Source organism: Mastacembelus armatus, chromosome 13, assembly GCF_900324485.2.
Source record: "Mastacembelus armatus chromosome 13, fMasArm1.2, whole genome shotgun sequence".
NCBI lineage: Eukaryota > Metazoa > Chordata > Actinopteri > Synbranchiformes > Mastacembelidae > Mastacembelus > Mastacembelus armatus.
In genome coordinates, this window is record NC_046645.1 from 7,189,281 (window position 1) to 7,196,323 (window position 7,043).

General features: G+C 40.5%; 1 protein-coding gene across 1 annotated transcript in view; it reads left to right on the top strand.

The window, feature by feature from the left end:
- arhgef17 (Rho guanine nucleotide exchange factor (GEF) 17) overlaps positions 1-7,043 on the top strand; it is a 53,788-nt gene that overhangs the window by 5,658 nt on the left and 41,087 nt on the right. The window lies entirely within an intron of this gene.

Genomic DNA, 7,043 nt, shown 5'->3' on the forward strand with positions numbered 1-7,043 from the left:
TTGTCTTATTTTGGGCTTTTTGCAGATGAGTAACAGAAATCTACTGATCTTTTGAATCCTGGGCCTGTCCCCTCTCTGTCGATCATGTCATTTGTTCTAATACACACCTACACCACTAATGGGATTCTCCTTAGCACACAGGCAGGCACTTTGCCTGTCTGGAGATCTTTGCTTGAGATGAAAGTTATTATATAGTCATGGATGTGACTCTGAATAGATGTGGAGAAGATGAAAACAACACAGGGATTATCATCCCAGCACAGCAGGTTGCAGACACAACATTCAGGACTTTGCTTTCATTACTTCATGACTACTTTTTATTGCAGTGACCATCTTGCAGCCCTGGAATTACTGTTCAAGTAGGGTGGCCATATAGGGAGCACAGTTGCTTGTGATTTATTATTCAGCGATTTGCATTGTGTTGTTTGTTTAAAATAAAACATTTTTTGCCCACTGCCTGTTGCTATAATTTGCATCTATGCCATGTTCTATATTAGTTGCTGGTTGTCTTATTCCCTTGCTTCCTTCCTTGTTGCTGTGAGGGCACTAGCAGTAGCTGGCTAGTGATCTCACAAGGCAGGAAACCAGTTCAGGGAAATGGGAAGTTGTTGTGGTTACTGAAGTGTTTGATGATATCCAGCACTACCGGCTGGCATGGTCCTTTGTATCGAGTTAGTGCACATTTATGTCTCGTCTGTATCTGTATATTATAACCAGGTTTCTTTTTTTTTGTCCTCTTTGTGCGCATGTGTTTCTATGTGCATGTTGTTTGTCAGTAATTTTTCAGTGCATTATTTAAGACAATGTTTAGAGTCCACAGTTTTGCCAGTGCACTGTTGTATTAGAGCAGTGCCATACAGCTCCAATCCTCTGAGACTGTGTGATTTGGACTGAATGTAATAAAAACTGTGCCAAGTCAAAATGGAGCACAGCCAAGTTCTGAGAAAGTAAGGAAAGGGATAAAGAAAGCAAACAAGAAAGTCTACTTTTAATCCCCCTTTGGTCTCATTTTCTCATCCAAATGTTTTGTCAGCCCAGTCTGTAGTTTGCAGGTCTGAAATACTATATCAGTGTTGCGTTTTCAGTGTATGCTTCCAACCCGTCACTTTTGTCTTTCTTATATTCATTCTCTAGCATTCCTTCCCATGTTATCTTATTCTTCTTTCTGCTGTCTGTCTCTGGAGCATTGCACTGAAGTGAGGTCATAATGTTTGTCTTGGTGTAAGGCAGGCAGACGAGCCAAATTTCAGGTATAAAGACAAAAAAAAAAGCATTGGAAGGAAACACTTAGTGGCTAAAAAAAAAATTTATGGGATCAAAATAGAACTGAGAGAGTGTGCTGAAGAATGAAACAGGCAGAGGGAGGGAATGAGACATAACAGGAGAAGACAGTGGAAAAAGGTTGGTTTTTAGTTAAACAGAGGACGGTTATAAACAATCTCTCAATATCCATTTTAAAATTAGTGTTTCTTGCTTGTTGGAAAAGCCAAAAAAGAAACATTATTATTATTATTATTATTTTAGAATAAGTGTGTGAGGGTGTCTGTGTGCCTGAGTTTGAGTAGTTTTCACTTTAGCAGGTACCAGGAATGCCGCCTGCCTCTCCTGCTCTTCCTGTTGCATAACAGCCTTAACTTCCCAAAAAAGCTGAGGAGATTTGTGTCATGATTTAGTGACCATATTTTTATATGGCATCATTTAAAGTTTCTGTCCTACTTTGCTTCAGTAGATAAACAACAGTATAAGTCTGGTCAGTCATTCACTGCCAATTTGTATTCCTTATCTGTGCTGCCCAAATATTTACCTGAAATGATATCCATCCATTAAAATGCATATTTTGGACATGAACTAAGGGCTGATGCCCATGAACCTCTGTTTTACAAAGTGACACATAAAGTCACAGAAAATTATTTCTCAGAAGTCCTTTGTTATTGTGTTACCATTTCTCCTGTTGACGAGGCCAGTACAGGTTTAGAGAGTGTGCATGTAGTTTTAAATTGGGGATAGAGAGAGGAAAAGATGCAAAAAAGATTGGTTTGTGTAGTGTTCTGCATGGATTAGGTCTAAAAGCACAGTGTTTATAGCTACAGATTTATGACTGACTGTGTTTTATCAGGCCACCCACGTAGAATCAAATACTTTCCCTCTGCCCAGTCTTTTCTTTCAGTCCCCTGTTCAATCCCTGCTCCTCCCCAAATGTGTAGCCATGCTGTAGAGGAAGGATAAAGGTACGGTTGGATAGATATTATTGCAGCAGTAATGTGGGTAACAGGACTCATTACAAATTATATTAAAAAGCAGGCTTTCTTTATTAACATCACTACCTAGGGTGAGAGCAAAATGGAAATCTGTTTTATCAGTGCAGTGCAGCAACTAGCTTTGACTGTATGTGGCCATGGTTCTCATTTTCTTTTGATTAAATATCACATTGACTAAAACACTCACATTTTGAGTACATTGGTGGGCAAGTGCAGGAAAAAGAGCAGTTTTCTTTTTGATTGTCGTATTTATCGTCTGATTGAGCTATTATTCTAAGAAAATCCAGGAAATTGTGAGGGTCCAACAGAGCCAACAAGGTTCCTGCTAATGGACCTCTATTCTGTAATCAAAAGCTGTGGAAGAGAATGCACTCAAAGCTTTTGTTTTCTGATCAATGGATGAGAAAGAGCTTATCCAATAAGCAACTTACTTCTTTGAATACAGACTTAAAAGTGAAGTGAAAGGCCACATCACACACCAGATATGTGATGTGGCTGCAAGGGGTTCTTCTCTAACATTTAAAGGTCAGCACAGGTTTAGTGAAATCCAGAAAGTGTGTGATGCTGATCGAGGCACAAAGATGAAGGAAAGATGAAAGGATGAGGATGTGGTCTGTTCTGGTTGAATGTCTCCATGACTCACCAGATGAGAAGGAGGTGGGATGAATCAGAATATCAAAAGGCAGCACTGCAGGTATCTGTTGTGCCACATAGGCATCCTCTGGTAATAGACTTTGACTTTACATTATACTAGTGGCAGTGAAACATTAGATCTAAAAGCTCTTGCATAAAGGTCTGACGGGCTGTAGCCTGGTGTGATTCTGTGTTTTTGTCATGCCATATTTATGTAGTTAAGATCCTGAGAGTGAATTATGGCGAAAAAACATCCCCTCCCTCCAGCTCTCTTGTCATCTACACACACTAAAGATATTTTGCCGGTCTCTCTCATACACACATAGTCGAGTGTGTTGCTTTTGGGAAAAGCACAACGAAAATGTTTTGTGTTCCTTTGAGTAGGAGAGCATTTGAGGGGGATGATTTAATGATGGACCTATTTTGTTTGACAGGGGGCCTGATTTTAGAGATGCTGAACTAATTTAGATAGAGAACTGCTTAGATGAGTGTGCTAGTGCTGCCAGCAGAAATCAAAAACTCATTGCTGAGGATGAGTCCAGTATATTACTCCTTTTCTCTCTATATCCTCTGTCTATGATGTCTGGAGTGTAAATACGTACCCTGGAGCCAGCAGCCGGGAAACATCCAGCCTGGCTCTGTCCAGTGGTAGCACCTACCTACCAGCACATCTAAAGCTAATTAGTGAACACATTAAATCTCATTTCATCTGTGCAAAAATGAAATGTTAAAAAAATGTTGTGGTTTCATGCTCAGGTTATGTGCAGTTAAATCCTCTTCCTCACTAAGAAGCAGTCTAGAACTCTGTTTTTGTACATATTAATCAAAGATGTGTTAACCTTTGAACTTTAGAGGTGCTGGTACAAAGATTTTGTTACTTTTCTACAGAGCCAGGTTAGCTGTTATTTGTTGTTTCCAGCTTTTGTGCTGAGCTGGCTGCTAAATGTAGCTTAACATTTCCAAAAGACATCTAAGAACCCTAATCGTTTAAAAAAAATCTTTATTCAAGAAAGCAATACAATGTACTACTACTACTACTACTACTCTTTCTTTAAAGGTACACTATATAATTACTTTTCAGCTGCAACACCGTCTAGTGAGACTCAAAACAAACTCACACCATAAGATGCTCATTAGCGCTCTTTGCCCCTCCCACCAGGTTCTGTTTCCTAGCGACAATGTGAACTACGGAGGCCTGGTTGTGACAAAGTGTACAAATGGTAGTTTACAGTCCAGAGCTAGTGTCGCTGACTAATCAGTAAATTTGACAGTCCAGTAAAACTCTCTTACTGCCGATGTTTTCCAAATCCCTGCTGTTACACAAAGCTCGAATGAATCCAAGATAATCATAGAATTCAGTACAAATTGAAAATCACAGCTAGGCTACGTCACTGTTACAAAAAAAAAAAAAGCTTCAGATACTAACACATCCAGAAGGTAGAGCTCCGTATCTGTGTCGAATTTCAGTCAAATTTGGCCAATTTTAAAACATTCAACTAAAACAAACCTACACTTGACTTTAATTTTAAGAAACTGAATATACTCATCACTTAACTTGTACCAGCAAAACTAAAATTTGGGTTAAGATCTTTGGTGTACCAAGGATGTCTAATAAGCAAAATTTTGGGAGAGGCTGTAAACACGAGTGTAGTGTCACTACAGAAAAATCACAACATGAAGCTCCATCTGGTTTCTCACAGTATGAAAAAAAAAACCTCTGTGGGAAAACAGTTATGCATGTCCATGCCCTTGGTTGGTGACAGTTGCAATATGCTTTGAAAATGTTTAACTTTCCCTTTTAAGGATGGCCCCTGTATTTTTTTTCTCACTGAGCTCACCAGTGGAAAGTCATGAAAGTTTATATCTGTAAACAGTGGTTGTGTGGGTTCTTCTGTCTTGTTTTACTTTTTATTATCTTCATTTTTTTTGCCCTAGTTTCTCCCCTCCTGACTGTCTCTTTCTAACTTTCTCCTCTCTCTGTGTGGATCCACCCAGTGTAATTACAGAGCAGTTTGCTTATGTAAGGAAAGCCTCCTCTGAAACAGCATTTTCTAGCAGGGCTGCTATTTCAGCTTTTTTGTGTGCACAGGCAGATTTGTACATATTGTGTGTTTGTGTGACGTAAATAATGTGTTGTAGTTTTGACTGGTTGCTACTTTGAAAAAGGGGTCATCTGTTAAAGACTGTTTGTGTGTGTGTGTGTCATCTGTACAGTAAAGTACATCTTTGGCAGGGTTTCTCTCGGTCAGGTTAGTCTCCCCTGTAGTTTTCTGTCTGAGTCATACATTGGCCAGATGTATGACTCAGACGTGTGTGATTGGTCGTCATGTCCCGAGTAGAATCACTTTCCCAGTACAGCTAGTACGAATTGATTTCTTCAAAAAATGGAAAAGGCTAGTGTACAATGCCCCAAAATACTTTACATGCCATAGAAAATCAACTCCAGATACACAGAAGAACTCCAGGGGTAACTACCCACAAGTACTATGAAATTAGAAAGCACAATTATTCACATTTTTGTCAATCCACACTAGCAGCAAATCTTTTATGTCCACACTGCAGGGACTGTGAACTATAGCCGTTCTTACAACACTCTTTTGGGGGATGTTTTTTCGCACCACCAGTGACGTATATTTACATTGAACTTAAGGTACTGCAGGACCAGCGCCCATCTTTATTAAAAGTTAATGTTAGTCGGGTAAACAGCAGTTTTTGACCTGAAAAACAGCACAAATGGGCCGACGCTGAAGTCCAGGGTGCCTACATGACATAGAAAATTCAGAGATCTGGATGAAAATGTGAAAATATTCACTAGTGTTGTTTAATGTTGTGCAAAGTTGGCTTATGTTCCTTCAGTGCTGGCGGTGTGAATGTGAACAGAATAAAGGCCCTTAAGGTCTGTAGCTCTCAGGTCTGTGCCTCAGCAGGGTAGTTCATAGAAGTGAGAGCCTAGAACTGTTTAGTCTGAAAGTGCCTGAAGGCTCTCTGTTGATGTTTTCTAAGAAACCAGCACAGTCCTAGCATGTTGTCAGCGGGTTAGATGGTTACTGCCAGGCATAATCTGCTAATCCAGTTAGGACATTTATTGAAAATGCATGTAGTGTTTATAATTAGTAATTTATAATGAATTAATTAGTAATTAAAAGTACTGTGTTGGATCTCCAAAGTTGTTTTTGAGAAGTGGCATGCAGAAAGCCTATAATTACATCATTGCATTATGTGTGTATGTGTTAGTAGGGGTTTCTGTGTGTGTGTGTGTGTGTGTGTGTGTGTGTGTGTGTGTGTGCGTGTGCGTGTGCATGCGTGCGTGTGTGCTTCTTGGGAACCTAGATTGACTGTCATGGATGTGCTGCCTATGTCTCTCCCAGCTCTTCACAATGGTACAACTGTGTCACCCTTGCAAACGTGTAGCATGGCATAGTTTACAGCGTGGTCGGACTCTCTCTCTCTCTCTCTGTCTCTCTCTCTCTGTTATACAGGACCTAGGCCTTGGTCTAACTGTGGGTTGACTGGACCACTGTCATTTGTCTTTTGTCATCCAACGAAACATGTCAGTAGAAACACTTTGCTTCTTCCTCCCTTCTTTGTTTCTGTCCTTGTCTTCCTTTCACCCTCTCCTTAATTCATCTTATGGCATCAGTCCGCCGGTTTGGATCATGCTCTAGCTGCCAGTTGAGAAATTCTCATCAAAATGGGAATGGGAGACACTGGAAGTGTCGGAGTGCTGTTCCTGAATGGCTGCTCGGATCTCGGATTAAGGCACAGGGAGAGGAGGAAGATGACTGGGAAAGAGAGACAGCGGCACCTAAGGCCAAAGCAGCCTCACAGGCAGGTGATGTTGGTCCTCTGTGTATGTGCATGTGATACAGTTTAAGATTAGTCCTCAATGGGGGCCCATTTATCTTTTCTTGATAACTGAACCCACCCTGCAGTGAGCCTACGTTGTTGACTGCTGAGTTAGAGCTTAGATATGTCTCGTAATGTTTATCGTTACATGACTGTCATCATACTAGCTTGTCAGTGACATCATCCCTGCCATGTGGATTTCATCACTGTAAGCCCCGTGGTGTCATTACGTCATCCTCACCACATGGTTGACATCACTGTAGAGTGCTGTTGGTTTATGTAACCCTTACGAATCAGGTTGTTTTC